General features: G+C 45.3%; 1 long non-coding RNA gene across 1 annotated transcript; it reads left to right on the top strand.

Moving 5' to 3' along the window:
* The first annotated feature begins 1,285 nt into the window (after positions 1-1,285).
* LOC123331395 lies at positions 1,286-3,024 on the top strand. The gene is made up of 2 exons (XR_006548006.1): positions 1,286-1,645; positions 2,634-3,024. It is a non-coding gene; the product is annotated as an uncharacterized LOC123331395 (long non-coding RNA).
* Positions 3,025-21,636: the final 18,612 nt, after the last annotated feature.

The following is a 21,636-nucleotide window of genomic DNA, read 5'->3' as shown; positions in this document are numbered from 1 at the left end:
GTCTTCTCCCAACACCACAGTTCAAAAGAATCAATTCTTCAGTGCTCAACCTTCTTTATGGTCCAGCTCTTACATCCATACCTGACTACTGAAAAAGCCATAGCTTTGACTGGCAAAGTAATGTCTCTGCTTTTTAATATACTGTCTAGGTTTGTAGACAGTATATTATATATATTATATAATTATATATTATAAATTATATATATATATATATTATATAATAGCTTTTCTTCCAAGGAGCAAGCACCTGTTAATTTCATGGCTGCAGTCACCATTTGCAGTGATTTTATTTTTATTTTTTTAATAAATTTATTTATTTTAATTGGAGGCTAATTACTTTACAATATTGTGTTGGTTTTGCCATACATCAACATGAATCTGCCATGGGTATACACGAGTTCCCCATCCTGAACCTCTCTCCAACCCTCCCTCCCCATACCATCCCTCTGGGTCATCCCAGTGCACCAGCCCCAAGCATCCTGTATCATGCATGGAACCTGGACTGGCGATTCGTTTCATATATGATATTATACATGTTTCAATGCCATTCTCCCAAATCATCCTACCCTCTCCCTCTCCCACAGAGTCCAAAAGACTGTTCTATACATCTGTGTCTCTTTTGCTGTCTCGCATACAGGGTTATCGTTACCATCTTTCTAAATTCCGTATATATGCGTTAGTAAGTGACTTAGCAGCAGCAGCATACTGTATTGGTGTTTTTCTTTCTGGCTTACTTCACTCTGTATAATAGGCTCCAGTTTCATTCACCTCATTAGAACTGATTCAAATGTATTCTTTTTAATGGCTGAGTAATACTCCATTGTGTATATGTACCACAGCTTTCTTATCCATTTATTTGCTGATGGACATCTAGGTTGCAGTGATTTTAGAGACCAAGAAAATAGTCTCTCACTGTTTCCATTGTTTCCCCATCTATTTGCCCCAAAGTGATGGGACTGGATACCATGATCTTAGTTTTTTGAATGTTGAATTTTAAGCCAGACTTTTCACTCTCCTCTTTCATCTTCATCAAGAGGATCTTTACTTTCTGCCATAAGGGTGGTGTCATCTGCATAGCTGAGGTTATTGATATTTCTCCCAGCAATCTTGATTCCAGCTTGTGCTTCATCTAGCCCGACATTTCTCATGATGTACTCTGCATGAAAGTTAAATAAACAGGGCAACAATATACAGGCTTGATGTATTCCTTTCCCAATTTTGAACCAGTCCATTGTTCCATGTCTGGTTCTAACTGTTGCTTCTTAACCTGCATACAGGTTTCTCAGGAGACAGGTAAGCTAGTCTGATATTCCCTTCTCTTAAAGAATTTTCCACCGTTTGTTGTGATCCTGACAGTCAAAGGCTTTAGCATAGTCAATGGAGTAGAAGTAGATGTTTTTTCTGGAACAGCCACCCCTTGGAATCTATTAAAACATGCTGTCATCTGACCCTTGCACAGAGGCCCTCTGACCACCCCTTGGGCACAGGGGTGAAAACAGCAGGTCCTCTGGGAGCCAGGTCTGGGAAGCAGCCTGTGTGGGCCCTGAAGCAGGCTTGAAACCATTAGGGCAGGCTCCCTGGAGCTCCAGATGGACCTGTCTCCCTGCCGGAGGGAAGCCAGAGCGGGCACTCCTCTGGCCCAGAGGTAAGTGAATCATTCCATGGTTTTATGTACAGGTGGTGTGCTGGGAGCACAGAGGTGAGTGAAGACAGTTTACTTTCAAATATGTTCCGCCCTAAAAGTGAATTTGCAACTATGAATTGACCCAGTTGGGAAAGTCAGAGAGAAGGTAACTTGGCAACAAGGGGAGAGAAGAGAATTCCAGGCAACGGGAAAAGGCCAGGCAAAGGTATCAGTGGAGAGAGGCCCAGAACGGTGGTGGGCCTCTGGGACAGAAGCCCCAGGAGCTCAAGATGAGAGATGGGGCCGGGGAGGCAGGTGAGCACTGGCCAGGGGAGGGCGCTGTGACCTTGTTAGGAAATTTCTCAGTATCCTCAGTGAAGAGCTTTGGTGAGGGTAAATGAAGATACACCATCTTGAATTGGTCCAGGCTGGAAATGATGGTCCTTTGGACCAGTGGGGCGGTGATGGAGATGGAGAAAGGCAGACAGGCTACAGGAAGATTTAGAAAGTACAATGGCCAGGACTTTGAGGGGATTGGATCAGCGGCAAGTAGGAAATAGGTATCAGGGTTACCTGTTGGATAAATGGGAGGGATGAGCTGGAATAACTGAGAAAAGAGAAGGCTGGAGAGGAGGTCATGAGTTGTCTCTGTATATATATGCACATATACATATATGTATATGTATAGGTTTGAGGTACCTTTGGGATATCCAGGAGGGCCCTCAGCAGGCTGCAGGGTACACCGCTCTAGCTGTAAAGAGGGATCAGGGTTGCAGACTTCAGTGTGGGAGTCATCTCTCCATGGAGGTGGTGAGCCAACCTTAACCTTGGGGTCAGGGTCCATGAATGTGATGTCTGGGGACACACTGCTCACCTGGGAGGAATTAAGCAACCCAAGCTTTCCAATGCAGATGGGAACCTTAAGAAAGAAATCACCCCAGCAGTGAACTATAATGAGAAAGAAAACGCTTCCAGCCACCTTGCTCATGACATGTGTTACTGTGAACAGGCTTGCCGTGCACAAATGACCTGCAACACAGAGAGGATTATGGATGGCTTGGGCGTCGTCGCATGGAGTCTTTCTGTGCTTATGACTTTAAATCAGATTCTTGTTACTTGCACACCATTTTGCCATGTGTATTTGTAAATATATCTTGCTGGCATATTTTATGCTCCAGTTAATTTAGTTGACATCTGATTTAGTTGACATATAAAAATAAAATCAATTTTCAGACAAAATACCCATAAAATAAGTGAAATGCGATAATAGGTTTCAAGAAATTAAAACGTAATATATTTAGGCTTCTATTCTAAAGCAATCTCATCTAGAATAGTAGATATTGTAGATGTAATTTTTTCCCGAATCTCTGTCAATTACACAATAATAAATGTTGGCACTATATATTCAGAAATTTATTGCTTGGAGTAGTTTGTCATGAAAAATGAAAAATTTTTGTTGATGTTTCCTTTAAAATGTCAAAAAAAAACCACCCCTAAATACAAATACTTTGTATGTTGATGTTCAGCTGTAATTAAGCCACGTCAATGATTATTACTTTGGATATAAACACTATCAAATTTTCATTGGGTGAATTCTTTTTTAATTAATGTTGTGTTATGTTCTGTTTATTATCCTTTTTGCTTATGTTTCCTGCCATTTTCCATTTGTCTGCTTGAATTTTCTTTTTAAATGGTGAGTTAGCAACTGATAATGTGTATTGATTTCCGCTTTGCTTCTAATTTACGTTTTTATCTCTTTGGTAGATGTATTTGGCTTAATCATTTTATTTTTATAAGCAGTTGTACAATTTTTTAATTTAGCTAGATGATTAAATTTTGGCTTTTAAAGAAAGTTTGTTTTAGAAACTGGTCCCCAAAGCAAATTAGCATTTGGCATTTCCAGCATGTCAAAGGGGCTGGTCTTTTGAAGATAACTAGACATGTTAACGCTAAAATTTTAAAAGCAGTTCATCATTTTGAAACCTCTGACTATAGAGAGCTGTATATTCCAGTAGGTGGTGCAAATCGACTCCATTTCGAATGGAAATGTAATTTAAAATTGTGATGTAACTGTTTTCACTGTAAAAGGAATAGTTCAACATGCTCTCTAACTGTAAACTTATTTTCCGCTATTTCTAAAGGAAGCTTGATGTACCCTTTCTGTGTTCATTTTTCTTGTGTTTTATTCCACAGGTACCGTTATGGTGATATTGGGACAGGGGAGCTGAGAGGGAAAACTGGCGGGGGAGCTGCAAAAACCAGGGAGACCTGGTAAAAATTAGAACACAAAGACAAGTTGTTTGCTTCAGTGCTTCAGTTCTGTAATGAAATGAGCATAATGTCAGTGTTATTTGACTAGCTTTTATGCTCACACGATGAACTGAATGCCATGTTTGAGCTTTCATAGAAATTGGGGGTGTTTCACTCCCAGGAATCTGATACTCTCACACCTAAGATATGTATTTAAGCATATTTTAAAATTAATTTTTCACTTGTGTCACAGTAATACACATGCACGAAAGGCAGCAAAGTCAAATGATTCAGATCAGTGATTCTGGAGCCAGCCTGCCTGGGCTGGATGCCCCCTCCCCGCCTCTCTGGCTCTGCTTCCTTCCTCTGAAATGCGGAGCAGACTCCCAGCTCACAGTGATATGAGGACTAAATGAGCATGTACAGAAAGCCCAGCTCACAGTGATGTGAGGACTAAATGAGCATGTACAGAAAGTATGTGAAGCAGGCCTGGAGCACAGTCAGCACTGCAGGAATGTTACCACTAGACTTTTTGCAGTAAAACAGTGCAAAAAGAACTGTAACGCAAAGGAACAGTCTCTTGCCACCTCCCTCCCATCCCCGCGTATCACTTCCTAGTGGTGAGCGGCTATTTCTCCTGCCGGTTACCGACAGAACTTCAAATAGGATTCTTTAAAAAATTAGATTTGTTTATTTGGCTGCACCAAGTCTTAACTGTGGCACGTGAGATCTTTAGTTCCAGCATGTGAACTCTTAGTTGGGGCGTGTGGGATCTAGTTCCCTGACCAGGGATCAGACCTGGGCCCCCTGCATTGGAAGCATGAAGTCTTACCCACTGGACCACCAGGGAAGTCCCCCAGTGTTATTCTTATACAGGTATTTCTTTTTATCCTTTTTATCTATTTTTACGTATGCAATTCAGTGGCATTAAGCACATTGTCGGTGTTGTGGGACCATCACCACCATCCAGCTCCAGAATTTTTTATCTTCTCAAATGGAGGTAAAAAAACAGAGGTAAGCTCTGTGCTCCTTAAGCAATAGCGCTCCGGTCTCCCGCCCCAGCCCCTTGTCATCTCTCTTTTCTGTCCCTGAATTTGCCTGTTCTAGGCATCTCAGAAGTAGAATTATATTTGGCCTTTTGTAGTCAGCTTATGTCACTGAGCAGAAGGTCTTCAAAACTCATCTGTGTTACAGCATGTATCAGAACGTTCTTCCTGTTTAAGGCTGAGTAACATTCCATATGTGTCCATGCCAGATTTTGTTTATCCATTTATCTTCTTGTGGACACTGGGTTGTTTTCTACCTTTGGGCAACTGCAAATGCACCATGAACACGGGTATCCAAATACCCATCAGAGTCTCTGCTCTCAATGCTTTGGGGCAACTATTTCTTGGTTTATCCGTTTTTTACATTATCTTTTAATTTCCAGATATGTTAAATCAGACAGGTGGGGACTTAACTATAACCAACTCCCTCTCTTTCTACATATCCCTATCCCTACCCCACACAATTTTGGTTAAATAAAAAACCAGTGCTTTCTCTACTGTAACTTTACAGATGTTGTAGCTGCTGAACCAGATATGCTCCAGTCCTTTGTGTACTTTCTGGAATACTCACTTTCATTTTTTCTGGAGTTAACAGTGACGTCAGCTTTACGTCTGCTCAGTTTTTTATGTTCTGTCCTCACTACATTATCCTTAATGCTCTGCTACACGTTTACCAATAACAGGCTCCACTGGGGCAGACACAGTTCTTTCTGTTTTGTTTTTCTTCTTTCTGCTGAAGCCTAGTATCCTCCTGCTCCAGTCTAGAGTGGGCTTTCCTCTGCACCCCGGCATCCTGCGGCTGTCTTTCTTTCTTCTGCTGCTTCCCTCATCCCATCTGTGTTGTCTGAAGCACATTTTTCAGTGCCTGAGAAAAGGCACATGGGCTATAACACTGTTGAGTTCTTGCATGTGTTAAAAATAATCAGCAAATGAATGGATAAGAAAGCTGTGGTACATATACACAATGGAATATTACTCAGCCATCAAAAAGAACACATTTGAATCCGTTCTAATGAGCTGGATGAAACTGGAGCCTATTATACAGAGTGAAGTAAGTCAGAAAGAAAAACACCAATACAGTATACTAACGCATATATATGGAATTTAGAAAGATGGTAATGATAACCCTATATGTGAGATAGCAAAAGAGACACAGATGTATAGAACAGTCTTTTGGACTCTGTGGGAGAAGGCGAGGGTGGGATGATCTGAGAGAATAGCATTGAAACATGTATATTATCATATGTGAAACAGATCACCTGAATACTCCACACCTGGCCTCATTATTGTTAACAATTTGCCATATCAACTTCCTCTGAATTCATCTTTCTTTCTCCTGGTCAGTCAGTCCATCCATCCATCTAAATTTCTATCTGTCTTTCTGTGTGTATATTCACATATATATCTGTATGAGTATAATTTCTATGTTGGATATTTGAAAGGTATAGGTATCACAACGCTGCCATCCTAAATACTTCAGCACAGTTCTTCTCAGAACAAGGACATTCATCTGTATTTGCATAGAGTTCCCTGGTGACTCAGTGGGTAGAGAATCTGCCTGCAATGCAGGAGACCTGGGTTCAGTCCCTGGGTTGGGAAGATCTCCTGGAGAAGGAAATGGCAACCCACTCCAGTATTGTCGCCTGGTAAGCCCCATGCACAGAGGAGCCTGGTGGGCTACAGCCCACGGGATGGCAACCCACTCCAGTATTGTTGCCTGGTAAGCCCCATGCACAGAGGAGCCTGGCGGGCTACAGCCCACGGGATGGCAAGCGTAGGAAACGACTTAGTGACTAAACCGCTACTGTCACGGCAAGATATTCAGCTCTGATAAGATAAAATCCAATATAGAGTCTGCATTTGAATTCCCCAATGGCCTCAAATCATCGTTTATAGATGCCTTGCTTCTTTTGCTGACCCATCACATCACATCTGTCCATTGACTCTGTCGGGGCTCTGCCCGTGTCTTGAGACCATTCAGTGAGCTCTGGCCAACTTGCAACTGCCAGAAACTGCATCCCTGTGCAGGATCCCTGCATCCCTAATCTCTCTGCATTAACTATGAATTATCAGCCTCACACTGAACTGCATTGTTAGTCCTGTGCTTCTTCACCTTCATGTCTCATGTCAAGGATGAGCCTCTGCTTGCCTGCTGGTGATGTCAGAATGAAGATGGGAGTAGTTGCTTGGCTAAATAGGGTGGGAAAGGGGCAAGGGTTTAATCCTTCCATCTATAGATTTTTCAACCAATTCTCTGCTTTCAGCCCCTGTTTTGCCCTGCCCCCACTTTCCAGAGTTTTTGTGTCTCCAGGTCTTGGGGTTCCCAGGTCTGTGGGTGTCACCTAGTTCAACTTCCTACTGGCACCTGTGATGTAGCTGCTGCTACCTCATTGCATTGGCTTCTGCTTCCCCATCTGTTTTGTATGTTCCAAAAAATATGCTGAGCTTTTCTTTCCTTATTGTCTCTTCTTTAGTTTTCCTTGTCCTTGTGGGCCTACACCTTTGAAAAGTTTCTTTATTGGCGGGATTTCAGAAGGAGAGGAAATAGAGGCATGTGGTAAATTGGCCATGTTGACCCAGAAATTTCTCTGTAGTGTATTTTTAATTAAAAAAACCTACTGTTTATTTAAGACTATTGAGCACCATGCACCTGTATGTAGGGGTCAGAGCAAGACAAGAGATGATTCCTGGGTTTACGGAGCTGATAGTCCAGAGGAGACACGTTAAGCCATGACCCGTTATCAGCTGTAATAGGAGCTTTGAAGGAAGGTTCAAGTTTCTACACTTTCCTGGGAGAACTGACTTGGTCGAGAACGTGATGTTTAAGATCTGAAGATGAATAGGAGTCAGGGAGATGAAGGGGCAAGGTGGATGGGGGAAGAGCAGTTGCACAAAGGCGAGTGAGAACAGAGAGTGAGGTTTGTGGACGGAATGCAGAAAGGGAGGGAAAGAGGGTGAGAGATGCCACCAGAGGCAAGGGCAGGGGCCACAGGAGGCTTTGGACCCAGTAAAGGCTGTCTTTGTTCTCAGCATAATGGAGGCCTCTGAGGGATTTTAAGAGTTGGCATGGTCTGATTCAGGTTTTCAAAGCCCACAGGATGCAGGATGGCTTGGTGGGAAAGGCAGGGTATATGCTGGGATTCCTGGAAGGAGGAAGTCACTCAGCTGCGAAATAGTGTCAGTTACATCAGGGTGTTGGAAGCACACGTAGAGAGAGGTGGATGGATTGGAGAGATGCCAGGACTCAGGGATGGCTTGGATCTGGGGAGCAGAGAAGAGAATGGAACAAGTCTCCAGTGTGTGGAAATGAATAGATGGTGGTCCTTTCACAGGGACCAGAAACTCTGCAAAATAACTAGATGTTAGAACTATCAGAAACAGAATTGTCCATCAACAGAAGAACAAGCAAATGGATTGTCAGAGAGGCAGAGTTGGAGCAGCTGGGACTTCAACCAACAGGAAAGCCAGAAAGTCAAGCAGACTAAGGAGAAAGAACAAGGGTCATGATTTTAGAAAATAGGGTCAGGGTCATGGTCAAGGAATGGGTGATCAACCAAAGGTCCTTGATACAATCCTGATCTCAGTTTTAAGAGGACAAGATTAGACAAGGGGGCTCAGGAGAAGGAAAATTTAAGGATGTTGGGTAAGTTGCCTCTTTTAAATGTGATTACTCCATTTCCAAGGGAAGTTGGTTGTGCTAGATGACCACAAGGAAGACATGGGTTGGCCTCCAACACAGGATTGTCCAGGTGGGTTGTACCTGATGCCACTGGTCTGGAGGCAGGTTAGGCAGAGCCAAGTGGCTTCCACTCAGAAAGGAGCAGTGGGCTTCCATCAGATCTAATGAGGAGCTGTGCTCTGAGTGGATATTGAGCTGCCTCTCTGTTTAAACCTCCCCCCAGGACCCCAGCTCCAGCTCCAACTTCAGCCCCATCCTGTTCCACCCTCTATCAGCCAGCCTTCAGTGGGAAGCAGAGCTTGCTCAAGACAATTTAGCAGCGATGCTTTATGATGGCACTGCTCATGGAGGTGTGGGCAGGCTGAGAGCCCACGTGGGAGGAGAAGGCTTCATCACCACCAGCGGGGGACTGAAGGTCCAGGGGATGGAGTGGTGTCCTGGAGCACAGTGAAAACCAGAACCGGGGTGGAGGTAGAGGGGAGTAGAGGTTGCCCGAGAAATTGTGCCTGAGCAGGAAGGAAGCAGGGAAGCGACATCCCGGGTTTTCTCTTCTTTCTCTTCTCCTGAGTCCTCTTGCTCAAACCTGCTAGGAAGCCAGAGGGCAAAAGAGCTCAGGTGATACTGTTGGCGGGGTCGGAGGAATGGAGAATGGACCAGGGAAGAGGAGGAGGTGCAGAACCCCGTCTGAAGGGCCCGCATCGTTGCCTGTGCTCTGCGGGGACCTCAGCTACGTTGCTGCTGCTGGGAGATGCCGTCCCCGAGTGCAGCTCCATCCTGGGACACATCCAGACCCCACGTGCACCCCAGGTCTGGCAGAGAGCTTCGCATACACCCACACTCAGCCTGAGCATGGAAAGTTCTCCCGAGGCCAATGGAAATGGCTTTCGGATTACCCACCATTTGGCTGGATTATCTGCACCATTGCCTCTGTCCATTACTGGGGAGAGCCAGGAGGGGTCCGGACCGTCCTTGGAGTTCCAGGATGACATTGTGGAGAGCTGATTATAGTCTGTGTGCGGAAAAAGAAAATGTTTGACTGTCATTTTTTCCCCTCACTCTGGTTCAGTGAAGCTTGATCTCTGGCCTGTGGCTGGATCCCGTATTGAAGAGCCTGTCATCACTGGTGATTTTTCTTGAAGACCTCAATTCAAACTGAAGCGAGGTTTTCCATTAGCAAAGCTGTACAGAGTCCGTACTTGCCTTTGAGGCTTCCAGGCTCCGGGTGGGGTGCTTGGTGTCCCTCCTGCTCAGTACTCCTCAGCCCCCTCCCAGGCCCACCACCTCTAAGTCACGAGAAGAACAGATGCCAACACAGCTGCCAATCTGATGTCTGAACCGAGGAAGAGATGGAGGCAGAATCCAGGCTCAGGGCCTGGGGGAGTCCCAGAGAAGCCTGGGCATTAGGATGTCTTCCTGGTGGGCTTTTCAGGTTGGCCTGGAGAACACCTGCCTCAGCCACAGTCTCTTTTACATTCAAAGCCCCTACTCTCTGGACAGACTTGCAGAGCCTCAGAGCCAGTCCTTAGCTCTGGTCCTGCCGCCTCTGACTTCCTAGGCCCCTCCTCCTTCAGCCCTCATCACCACTGAGGTCGCAGGGGCCTCTTGACAAAATTCACACACTTTGGGGGACTGGTAAGATATAGTCACAAAAGAGCTAACGTTTATTTACACCTAACTGCATGGCAGGCAGGCTTCCCTGGTGGCTCAGTGGTAAAGAATCCACCTGCCAGTGCAGGAGATGTGGGTTTGATCCCTGGGTCAGGGAGATCCCCTGGAGAAGGAAATGGCCACCCACTCCAGTATTCTTGCCTGGGAAATCCCAAGGACAGAGAAGCCTGGTGGGCTACAGTCCATGGGGTTGCAGAGTCAGACATGATCTAGTGACTGAACAACAGTATATTTCTAAGTGTTGGGATTTTTGTCCTGCAGAAAAATATTGAGAGTATTGAGAAATACAGGGAAATATTGAGGTGTTAGTATTCAAGTGGCTTTTGCTTTAAAGTTTGACTTAGAGACCAGACAACCGGTAATTCTAGATACACTTCTTTTTAAAGATATTTTAAAATGTGGACTATTTTTTTTTAAAGTGTCTTTATTGAATTTGTTACAACGTTGCTTCTGTTTCATAGTTTGTTTTTTTGGCCACATATGTGGAAATGTTAGCTTCCTGTCCAGGGATCAAACCAGCACCCCCTACATTGGAAGCAAAGTCTTAACCCCTGGACCACGATGCAAGTGGTGCACTTCTAGATCCTCTTAAAATTTTTTAAAAACTCTGTTTTACTCCAACTGGATTGGGTTAGAATAGAAGTTGGCAATTTTTTCAGACTAAAGAGTCTGACCGCACTAAAATCCAGAAAACATGGTCAACAAAGATACAGGATGAAATTGCCTATTTTTTTAAACAGAAAAATATGTAACTTTATGTTAATGATATTGATAGGGTGATTAATAAGGGAATAAACTAAATATGGAATTTATCAACTCTGGTCCTGAGAACTGAGACTCGATCTTACTCACTTGGCCAGTGCCTTTGGGGCCTGCCCTGAGCCCCTTGTCAGGCGGAAGTCTGCCAGGTGGTCTATTTACTACAAAAATTAACTGGCTATCAAAGAAGTCGTGGCAAAAACTTTTCAGTAGTAGAGAGAAGGGCTACCCCACATTGACCTGATCTACATTTTTAGGGTCTGATTCCTGAGGTTGGAAGCATTGAAAGTTTCAGATTGTATTCGGAAGATGTTGAAGACATTTTAGCATATCCTAGCCTCCCTGCTTAAAGATCTCAGCAGGGCTACGGCTGGAACTTGGAACTTCATTATTCCTCCTTGTTTGATTTCGAGATCTGACTCTTAAAAGTCTGGGTTAAGGCCAGATGTCATGCCTCTGCAGATTTTAAGCTTTATATGCTTTTATGTTCCATAATGCAAAGCTTATTAGAGTGGATTCCATGGGCACTGACGGGGGCGGGGGACTTTGCCTGCCACCAGGGTGGAACGCAATGCTTCTTTGGCAATGTGGAAATATTCCTCGTTCGGGCCGTGGGCCCTCTAGAGTATGAACCGCTGATGACTGACTGTGGTACCATCAGCATCTAGTGCAATGTGGAGGATAGCCTATAAAACACTTTCTTGGAACACATGTAAATTCATGATTTGAACATAGTCCATCTAGCACTTTCCATGCTCAGCAGACATCGCTGATTCCGTATGTTTTATAGCTTCATTTACACGCCCTTCTCCTTGTCTGGGTCTTGAACTCTTGCAAGACATTGATTTACGCATGAATTGTCTTGCTATACCTTCTTTTTCAAAATTCTTGGGCTTCCCTGGTGGCTCAGTGGTAAAGAATCTGCCTGTTAATGCAGGGGACACGGGTTCAATCTCTGATCTGGGGAGATCCCATATGCTGCAGAGCAACTAAGCCCATGCACCACAATTACTGAGCCTGTGCTCTGGAGCCCAGGAGTCACAACTACGGAAGCCCGTGATCCCTAGAGCCTGTGCTCTGTAACAAGAGAAACCACTGCAGTGAGAAGCCCGCACACTGGATCTGGAGAGTAGCCCCTACTCGTGGGTACTAGAGAAAAGCCCATGCAGCAACGAAGATCCAGCAGAGCCAATTTTGCTCAAATAAATAATAAATAAATAATTGTTTCAATTTTGCTTCTGACCACAATAGCAATACATGCTCATTATGGTAGCTCAGTCAGTAAAGAATTCAGCTGCCAATGCAGGAGACATGGGTTCAACCCCTGGATTGGGAAGATCCCCTGGAGAAGTAAATGGCAAAAAAAAAAAAAAAGAAGAAGAAGAAGTAAATGGTAACCCACTCCAGTATTCTCTCCTGGAAAATTCCATGAACAGAGGAGCCTGGAGGGCTACAGTCCATGGGGTCCCAAGAGTCGGACACAACTTAGCGACTAAAACCACCACTATGGAAATTTGGAAAAGCCCAGTAAAGAAAATAGGAAATTCAATTAATCCTAAAATGTTGGTGTAACCTTCCACTTTCCATGAGTATGTATATATATTTTTAAAAAAGAAGATCATCCTACAGAAGTGTTTACCACTCCTTTTGACTGTACAATGCAGTGTAAATGTTTTTCTGCCTCATTCTTCTATGTCTTTCATGACTGCATTGGGTTCAACTTTATGCTTCAATCTTTTTTCTCTAGCAAATCCTGCAATGAGAATACTTAGGGACACATCTTTGTGCAAATGTGTGGGTGTTTTCTTGGGGTAAATTCTCAGAAGTAAAATTACTAGATCATAAATATGGATATTTTTAAGGCTTTGGGGGAACTATTGCAACCAAATTACTCTTTGCTGCCAATAGTAATTTCTTAATTCTTGGTCCTGATGCCAACGCTGGCAGCATCGTTGGACAGTGTCTAAAATGCTCCTGGCTGCCCAGCGGGGCATATGTTGCCAAGAGCTGACCTTTGTAGATGAGACTTTCTGCTCCAGTGGTCCTTTGTTCCTTATAGATGAAATGGTCTTTAAGGGTTCGATGCTTCCTATGACTTCCTTTTAAAATCGATGGTGAAGTCAGCCTCCGAGTGCAGAGCACAGCGCTGTGCTGTCTGCTGCTCGAGCACTCAGCTTTCATTCTTGTGGATTTCCCACTGAACCAATCTCATTGATTTCTCTTCAAGGAGGGCCTGTAGCTAAGGGCTCCCTTCCTAAGAGTGAGACCTCCTCTCTAGTGGACAACTCTGGGAGGGTTGTGACATTGAGAACTATTCCACCCACTGGAATTATTCTGCCTTAGACAACGCCCTGCTCTCCAGAGATGACCATGGGGATCTTCCTGGGAATTGAGCCAAGGGGTTTCAGCAAGGCAGTTTTTTAAAACTGGGGGCTGACTGTTCCTGGTGGCCCTTTTGGATGCCGGCAACAACTGGCCAGAGTAGGAGACGCTGGCTGGACCGACCCCAGGCTGTCCCTGCACAAGTCGCAGCTGCTCTGGCCAATGGGAAAAGAGAGCTAATTTGCTCTAAGGGCCCTAATTGGCTTGGCTGATGGTGCAATTCTGTGCCTACTATTTTAAGGCTGTGTTTCTGGCCCCAGCTTGGCAGGCTTGCTTGAGACATCTGGCAACAATGATCAGAAAGCCTCTTTTTTTCAAGGAGGCTCACCATCGATTCGTCTGTGGACTCACAAGGAGAGGCTCATTTAGTAGAGCCAACATGTTTCAAAGAAAAGTATATTTTCATTAACTCGCCTCAAAGCAGTACTTAGATGTTCAGAGAACGCAGTAAAAATTTATTTCTAAATATTTGGCAGTGAAAGGTTGAAGGCAGCGTGTGAGTGCGTGTGAGTGCGTGTGTGTGCGTGTGTGTGCACGTGTCGAACATGTTGCATGTGTTTTAAATAAACCCATCATCTTTCCTCTAAAAGGAAGCAGGAAATACAATTGTAGACTTTGAAATTGAATTTTTAGCAACAGGATGTGTTTCTAAATACTTCTAATATATCAAAAGGAAAATGTGTGCTTAAAGGCTTTAAAACTGTTATCAAAGCAATTGTGAAGCAAATGAGGTGCCTTTTATTTCATTATTTTTTTTAAAGATGGTGGTGTCTGAACACTGGAAACCAAATATCAACCGAGGATCAAAAGCAACGGTGATGTCTTTGCATGAGATGCAGCTGAACTTCGATGCTCCCACGATCCGATTCACAGTTTATAATCACAGTTATCACAGAACCATTAAAAGCCTATTAAGTTGAATTCCCACAATTCCTTGAGGGCAAGGGCAAAGAGAGAGCAAAATAACTTTGAATGTAAATGTAACAGTGTTCGAATGCAGAGAATCTCTTTTAATTATGCCAGCGGAGGAAGATGTCGTATGGATGCGTCTCCCCTAGCAGATGGCTGATGGAAGAATACAACATGATGTCTTAGGAGGTTCGGGATGTTATGAAAATGATTTCTCTGAGCAGAGACTGGTAACGTGTCCGCCCGTTCCAGTCCTCTTTCTGGGAGGAGGAGGAAGAGATGACTTGTTAAAATGTGTTAACCACGGGGTGGGTTCGCTGGACAAACACTATGCGGTGTCTGATCGAATCAGCCTGAAAAGGATCTTCGGTCCCATTCGGTGGGAGCAAAAGCCCAACAAATATCCAAGCCATTGTCATGTGAGAAATTTGATTTCATGTTTTCCACCCTTCAGTGCCTTTGCTGACATTTCCCCTAACAATGCTATTATGTGCTGTACAGCCAGACAGTGCAGTCAATAAGCTGTCCTGAGACTTGAGATAAAACCGAGTTCTCATCTCACTGCAAAACAATTAGAGGGCTCCTGCAGCTGTGAGCTGTGTGCATAGCAATGACGGTCTGTCCCCGAATCTCTGAGCCCACCCCGGACAGGTACACACCTGAGCGTTAGGATGCTGGTTCTAGACGGTCCACTCTCGTGCGCCCCTGGCGAACTGGACGTGGTCCTTGCCTCACATTTGTGAAGGAATATTGGGATCACCCGAGGAAAAAGAGCACTTTCTCTTCACCTTCTCCAGCACGGAGCCTGAAATAACTAATTCCAATCAATCTGCCCTCACCTAAAATGAGCTCTTCCTGCATGAATTACCCACATTCACTGCCCAGTTATCTCGTTCCCACAATGGAGAAAGCAAATGGCTGGCTCCAGAGGGAGCGGGTTATTGACTAAGTGTTTAATTAGGCGCACAGTCCTGATGTGGTCATTCTCCCACCGTCGCAACGACTGGACCGTGGCAAGGCCGAATCGTGAATCTGGTTTACTCTCGTTTTCCTGAGCCACCGTTGAATCAATGGGGCAGGAATCGGAATGAAACATAAAGACGACCACACTGCACCGTGTTGATGTAACTGTGCAAAGAAACAGCATGTGTCTCAGGGCCCTGGGTGAGGGGAACCTCCCACTTACCTGCTTCCAATCAGAAGGAACACTGAGGTTGGAGTGGTACCACGAGAAAGGTTTTAAGCGCCTGAGAGAAAACCTCCTGGATAAACAAGATATAATCCCTTTTTATTTCCTTGGCTTATTTATCTTTATTTTCTTGGTGACATTTCACATTTCATTTGCAATGAAAGAATATCGCATAAAAAATTTTATTTAAAGTACTTTACAAACCCCAAGCTGTGTATACTTTTTTGCACAGACTTTTAAATATTTTAATTTGGAGGATAATTGCTTTACAAGTGTTGTGTGAATTTCTGCTTTACAACAATGTGAATCAGTGCTAAGTACACATGTATCCCGTCTCTCTCAAGCCTCCCTCGGCCTCCCCACCCCCATCTCACCCCTCTAGGTCATCACAGAGCACCAAGCTGAGCTCTGATAGAAACCCTTTTAACCTCCTACTTCAGTTTCCAAATCTTTAAAAGTCTGAAAGTGCAGTGATCCTTGCACAAGGATTAGGCTGACGTGCATATCTGTAGGTACAAGGTCAAAAGGGCCACGGGTGCCCTGAATCCAGTCCTTTCACAGAGGGATTGAGAAAGTCTCAGTCCTTGACAAGGGCCTTGTGATGTTCTAGGGTTGTGCTTCTGAAACTTTAGGTGAACACAGATCACCCAAAGTCTTATTAAAGATGCAGATTCTGATTCAGTAGGTCTGGGCAGGGGCCTAAATTTTTTTTTAATTTTTTGGCCATACTGGGTCTTCACTGCTGCGTGGACTTTTCTCCAGCTGCAGCAACCAGGAGGCTACTCTTGGCTGTGGCGTGCGGGCTTCGCGTTGTGGTGGTTCCTCTTGCTGCAGAGCGCGAGTTCTAGGGGCGCACGGGCTTCGGCTGTTACGGCACGTAGGCTGTAGAGCTCAGGCTTAGTACTTGCAGTGCATGGGCTTAGTTGCTCTGTGGCATGTGGAAACTTCCCATACCAGGGGTGAAACACGTGTCCTCTGCCTTGCAGGCGGATTCTTACCCATTGCACCACCAGGCAAGCCCAGAGACGCTGCATTTCTAATTAACTTCAAGTGATGCTCGGCCTGCTGGTCCAAGGACCACACCGGGAGCAGTGAGGCCTTGGCGGGGAGGTTCCTTACCTCACAGCCAACTTTGAAGGGAGTAGAGGGGGAAAGAGACCACTGTGGAAGGCAATATTGCAAGACCTGGTGCTGTGTAGGTTTCCTACTTGCCTTTTCAAGGGACTCCCTGTGAACAGAAATACTCTGGAATGTGGAGAAAGAGCAGAGAAAGAAAGGACAAATTGGTGGTCATCCACGCGATTAACTGAATTGATGAACCTTGGATTCCTGTGGAGCTGGAGAAAGTGGTGCTGAACACCAGCACTCAGCCCACGTCTGTCATCTATGACTTTGTCTTCTTATCTTTGTAACAAGGCTCTTTTATTAGTTTGCAACTTGCTGCCAAGTTGATGAAATCTCCATTATGTTTTATGGTACACAGTAAGAGGAGAGAGGAGATTTGAAAAGGTCTACAGGTCTCTTCTTCCTTGGGGGACCTGTCTCCCCTCTCCTCTCCCGGTGTGGGATAGAGGTGAACGTTCAATCACCTTCCAAGACACTGTTCATTTTCTCTTCAGTTGAAAAATATATATTTATTCAGCTGTTTGGCTTTAAGGTGGTGGAGGCTGGCATTTTCCATTCCAGTGTTCTCTGTGTTGAACCGCACTTGTAATTACTGCTGTCTTTTATTCTGTGTCTTCGGAGGACTGTCCCATTCACACTGCGAGAGGACAAAAGCAGCTGACTTTCCAGGGGTTGAGTATAATAGCATCACATCTTCACGTAAAGCTCAACAAACACAGAACACAGAGAAAATAGGAGTAACCAACCCAACCCGGGGAGAAACGGGAATCACACTAAGTATTTCCACCTGTCTTTTTCAGAATTTGGAGACAGCATAAACTTGGCACATCTACTGAATCTTAATGGCGAGTCTTACCTCTAAGGTGCTTTTTCTAAAAAAGCCAAAGCTCTCAACTGGTATGTTGCTGTCACCTGTTCCTTGAGTTTCTGCCTGCTGCTGACATTGGCCAGCTGATCAAGGTCACAGAGGGCAAAGTGCCTGTCCACCAGCTCTCAGACGGCCTGGAGGCCCTGAGTGGCCTGGTTCCTGCTTTTTCCAACATCATCTCCAACCTGCACAATCCTCTGGCCTCCTTTCTGGTTCCTGAGAGAGTCAAGCTCTGCCCACTATCAGGGCCTCTACCAGGCTCTCCATTCACCTGGCATGTGCTTCCTTCTCCCTTTGGTTCACTGAAGTCATTCTTCACTTCATTTCTTCATTACCTGCCTAGTCACCCTTCAGATCCATGCAGGTCCCTGACATACGGTCTTGAGCACCCTGGAACCTCTCTCAATTATAGCCAGTTATCTGTGTGTAATGTCTGTCTCCCCCGCAGAGAGTCAGGTTCTTGAGGATGGTGACAGTTTTTCCATGACCTTCACTGTGTCCAGTACAATTTGCTAGATTGCAGTAATTTTTTGAGTGACCAATTCTCCAAGTTATCAATCAAGCAAAAGCTTCTCTAGACATCATTTGAAAAGTTTATCGCAGTTCACGTTTCAGCAAGGTTATCAAAAATTGTCGTTACCTGAGCAATGTCTCACATCTTCACTGACTCATGCGTATCTGTGGAGTCAAGGGTTTTTATAAATGTTGCTATTTCTACCTCTCAACTGAACAAACTTCCAAGGTGGTCAAGTTCTTCTTGTCTTTCAATTCGTCTTAACTTGTCTTGATCCAGGAATTGTTGAGTGGAAGGGAGAGAGATGCAGTTAATTTTCCAGATGGTTTGCAAGATAGGGTAAAACAAGGAAAAAAAAGTGCTTCACATTACCAATGCCTGAGTACTTTTCAAGGTGGTGTGCAAATAGGTTGTGCATACTTTGTAATTTCCATTAGTTCTGCGTGAATCTTGAACTAATAAAAAAATATAATGGAATCACCTCAATTCGGTTGCTATTTGCAGAAAGAATACAGATAATTTACCTTGCAGAGTGAAATGAAAATGTGTTTTATAATTCAGATGCTGGAGAATTTCTCAGAGCTCAACATTTGAAGATGGCTCAGATTTCCCTCCACATGCTAGTTAAATTGTCCAAGATGTGTAGATATGAATAACGCAAAATCTTCCCTTTGGTGGCATGACAAGTTTCAGTGTGCCTGTGTGTGCAGGTCTGAGAGTTTCTGGGGGCAGCACATGTGGGCACGTGGCAGAGGCATGTGTAAAAACATACTCGTGGTTCCACCTCTTTCTCTCCTGCAAAAGACGGCAAGTCCTTAATTAAATCAAGGAATGGCACATTGCAGTGAACACGCATGGAAGAGACAGACACAGCTGCCTTTCATAAGGTCTTTAACACTTTGGATGTAAAGATTTAAAAGTCAAAGTATGCAAACAGCTGCTGTGTTAAAAAATACATTAGATGGAACAATTAAGCATCAATGTGGCAGAATGCTCACTGAAAATAATTTTTGGTTAATCAATAGTTTGGGGTCCTGGTCATCTGATGTATTGGCAAATTCATGGTTTGTTGTTGTTCAGTGACTCAGTCGTGTACGACTCTTTTTGTCACAAAAGAGAGTAGGCTGCCAGACTCCTCTGTCCATGAGATTCCCCAGGCAAGAACACTGGAGTGGGTTGCCATTTTCTCCTCCAGGGGATCTTCCCAACCCAGGGATCAAATCCGCATCTCCTGAATTGGCAGGCTGATTCTTTACCTCTGAGCCACCAGGAAGGCCCCACTTCTGACTTACAATTGACCTAAAAGTAATAGATACTAACACATATTCCTGACATTTTAAAACACCGTCCGTGATTTACCACTTATAAAAAAACTGGTTTCGGTGATTGTCTTGGTGCTGTTGGAACGCAGAGCTGGCACATAGTGGGTGTTCAATCTGTGCTTGTTGAGCGAGTGAACACAGCCATGTGCTCGTCATTGCCTCCACAGCCGCCTTAACAGGTTGTTTTGCATCACTGCATTCTGAGCAGAGCTGTGCACGTGCAAAGACCCAAGGCAGGACGGGCTCAACCCTCTGGTATTCTCAGCCCCAGGGATCTGAGAGCCCTGTGTTTACAGGACTTGCTTCCAGCGTGGTGGGTCTCCAAGTTCAGCCCAGTAATTCAAACCTCTGAAAAGAATAACCTCCGCAACGAACCACCCCACCCGAATCTGCCGTTCAGAAATCCTAGCTGAAGAAAAACCATGTTTCATTTTTCCTGGCCGGGTTTTCTTTATTCACTTTTGATTTTTCTTGGACACATTTTTGAGAATTTTAAACCATCATTCAAAAGGGGGAAATTGGAAAACACCTTAACCAGCGATCATATACCTTGCTTAATAGAGCAGAAGACTAAATTACAGAGGAGAAGAGAATATATTTAGAGATGAGACTTCAGATCTAGAGGATTTTCTGCTCTGTTGGTGGAGACAAGTGAATGCCCGTAGAACCCTGTGTTGGAAATGGCACTGGCTTTAGATTTTTTTGTCTCTGGCTCCCTCCTTCCTCATTGCTTTACTCTCAGTCTTGGGATGTGGGGGAAGCCACGTTCGGCCTTCATCACTCCTCCCCATCTGTGCTGGGCTCCGTGGCAGGGCGTCCACTGGGGAGGGAGGCCAGCAGAGGAGCACGCGACAGGGGTCATTGTCCCCCGGCCTGCCAGGCTCACCGTGGGGAGGGATCGTGGCTGACAGGCAGGCGTGTAGTCAGGCCCGCTTTCATGCAGATGGAAAAAGTGGAATGCAAAGCAATCCTAGTAAATTCACTGCACATTAATTCAAACAGGATCAGGGAAGTGCAGTGAAATGAATCCTGTTTGATATTGGCGTTGAATTTGGCCGCGACACATCTGGGTTCTCATGTGGACTTTTCTACAGACTAGCGGTGTGATGTGACTGAGTCCCTTCGCCTCTCTGAGACTTGCTTCCCCCGTCTGTAAGTGGAGCTGGTTACTCACATGTGCCTGGTCTTGGTCCATGTTCCACTGCAGGCATCTCCCCCAGGAGCCACCAGGCCCTGGGCCCTCAGTGCTGGCCAGAGGAGAGGTCCCGTGTCCCTGACACGCAGCTCTTGTGAGGACACCCTGGCCGTGATTAGGAGAAGAGAGGGGTGAGGACACAATTTCCTACCAAGAGAGCCGGGCAGAGTCTCCTGTAGATGCGTACTCTTACTTTTACGTGGAGCAGCTGAGAGAATGGTCAAGACAGAGCATTAAAAAAGGAGAATGGAAGGGAGAGGAAGAAATGAAGAAAGAAAAGAAGAAAGAAATGGAGAAAGAAGGAAGGAAGAGAGAATGAAAAACAAAGAGAAAGAGAGAAAGGAAGGGAGGAAGGGAGGAAGGAAGGGAAGCAGAAATCACCTCACTGAGAAGTGAGGCTGCACGTGCATGTCCGGGCCCTGGAGGAAGGCTAGCCCTCAGGAGCTGCCGCCACAGCCTGGGGGCGACCAGTTGGCCCTGGGAAAGGCTCACGAGCCCTGGGGATGTCCTGTGACCTGGCACCCCCTCCACTGGGTACAAGGCCCTGTTTCCTCATTTGTAGACCCCAACGGTTCATAAAACACGTGAAAAGTGCTCAGCGCAGCACCTAGCACTGAACAATGACTCATGACTGCCTCTTCCTCATGGTCTCAGTTGCATGCAGCATGGTGAACACGCAGTGAGCGAGCCCCAACTGGGCAGGGAAGCAGCCGTGAAAGGAGCCCGTGGGGAGACCTGGGTCCCGACCTGGTGTCATGCCATGGCTGTAGACAAGGCAGAGTCAGCTCACTTCTCTGAAGACCAAGAGGCTGGGGCAGATGGTGACCATGAAGACATTCAACACAGAAGTCATCTGTTCGAGGATTTGGAGGGTGTGGAGTGGGCCACTGTCTCAGGACCATCTGGTGCCCCGCCTGTTTGGCCTGTGTGTGGGGTTCCTCACCTGGGGCCTGGGGGCTCACACTCTGCGGAGCAGCAGGAGCCCTCGGGCGGCTGGAGGACCCACACTCCTGCCCCATTGTGATGGGTGGGCTCTGATGCTATGACAACAGGGACCACTCCCGGACTTCCCTTCCAGGTAGAGCCTGCGAATTAGAGGCCAGGAA

This window comes from Bubalus bubalis, chromosome 23 (genome assembly GCF_019923935.1).
Source record: "Bubalus bubalis isolate 160015118507 breed Murrah chromosome 23, NDDB_SH_1, whole genome shotgun sequence".
NCBI lineage: Eukaryota > Metazoa > Chordata > Mammalia > Artiodactyla > Bovidae > Bubalus > Bubalus bubalis.
The sequence above is the reverse complement of the archived record's forward strand: the minus strand, read 5'-3'. Positions and strand labels throughout refer to the sequence as shown.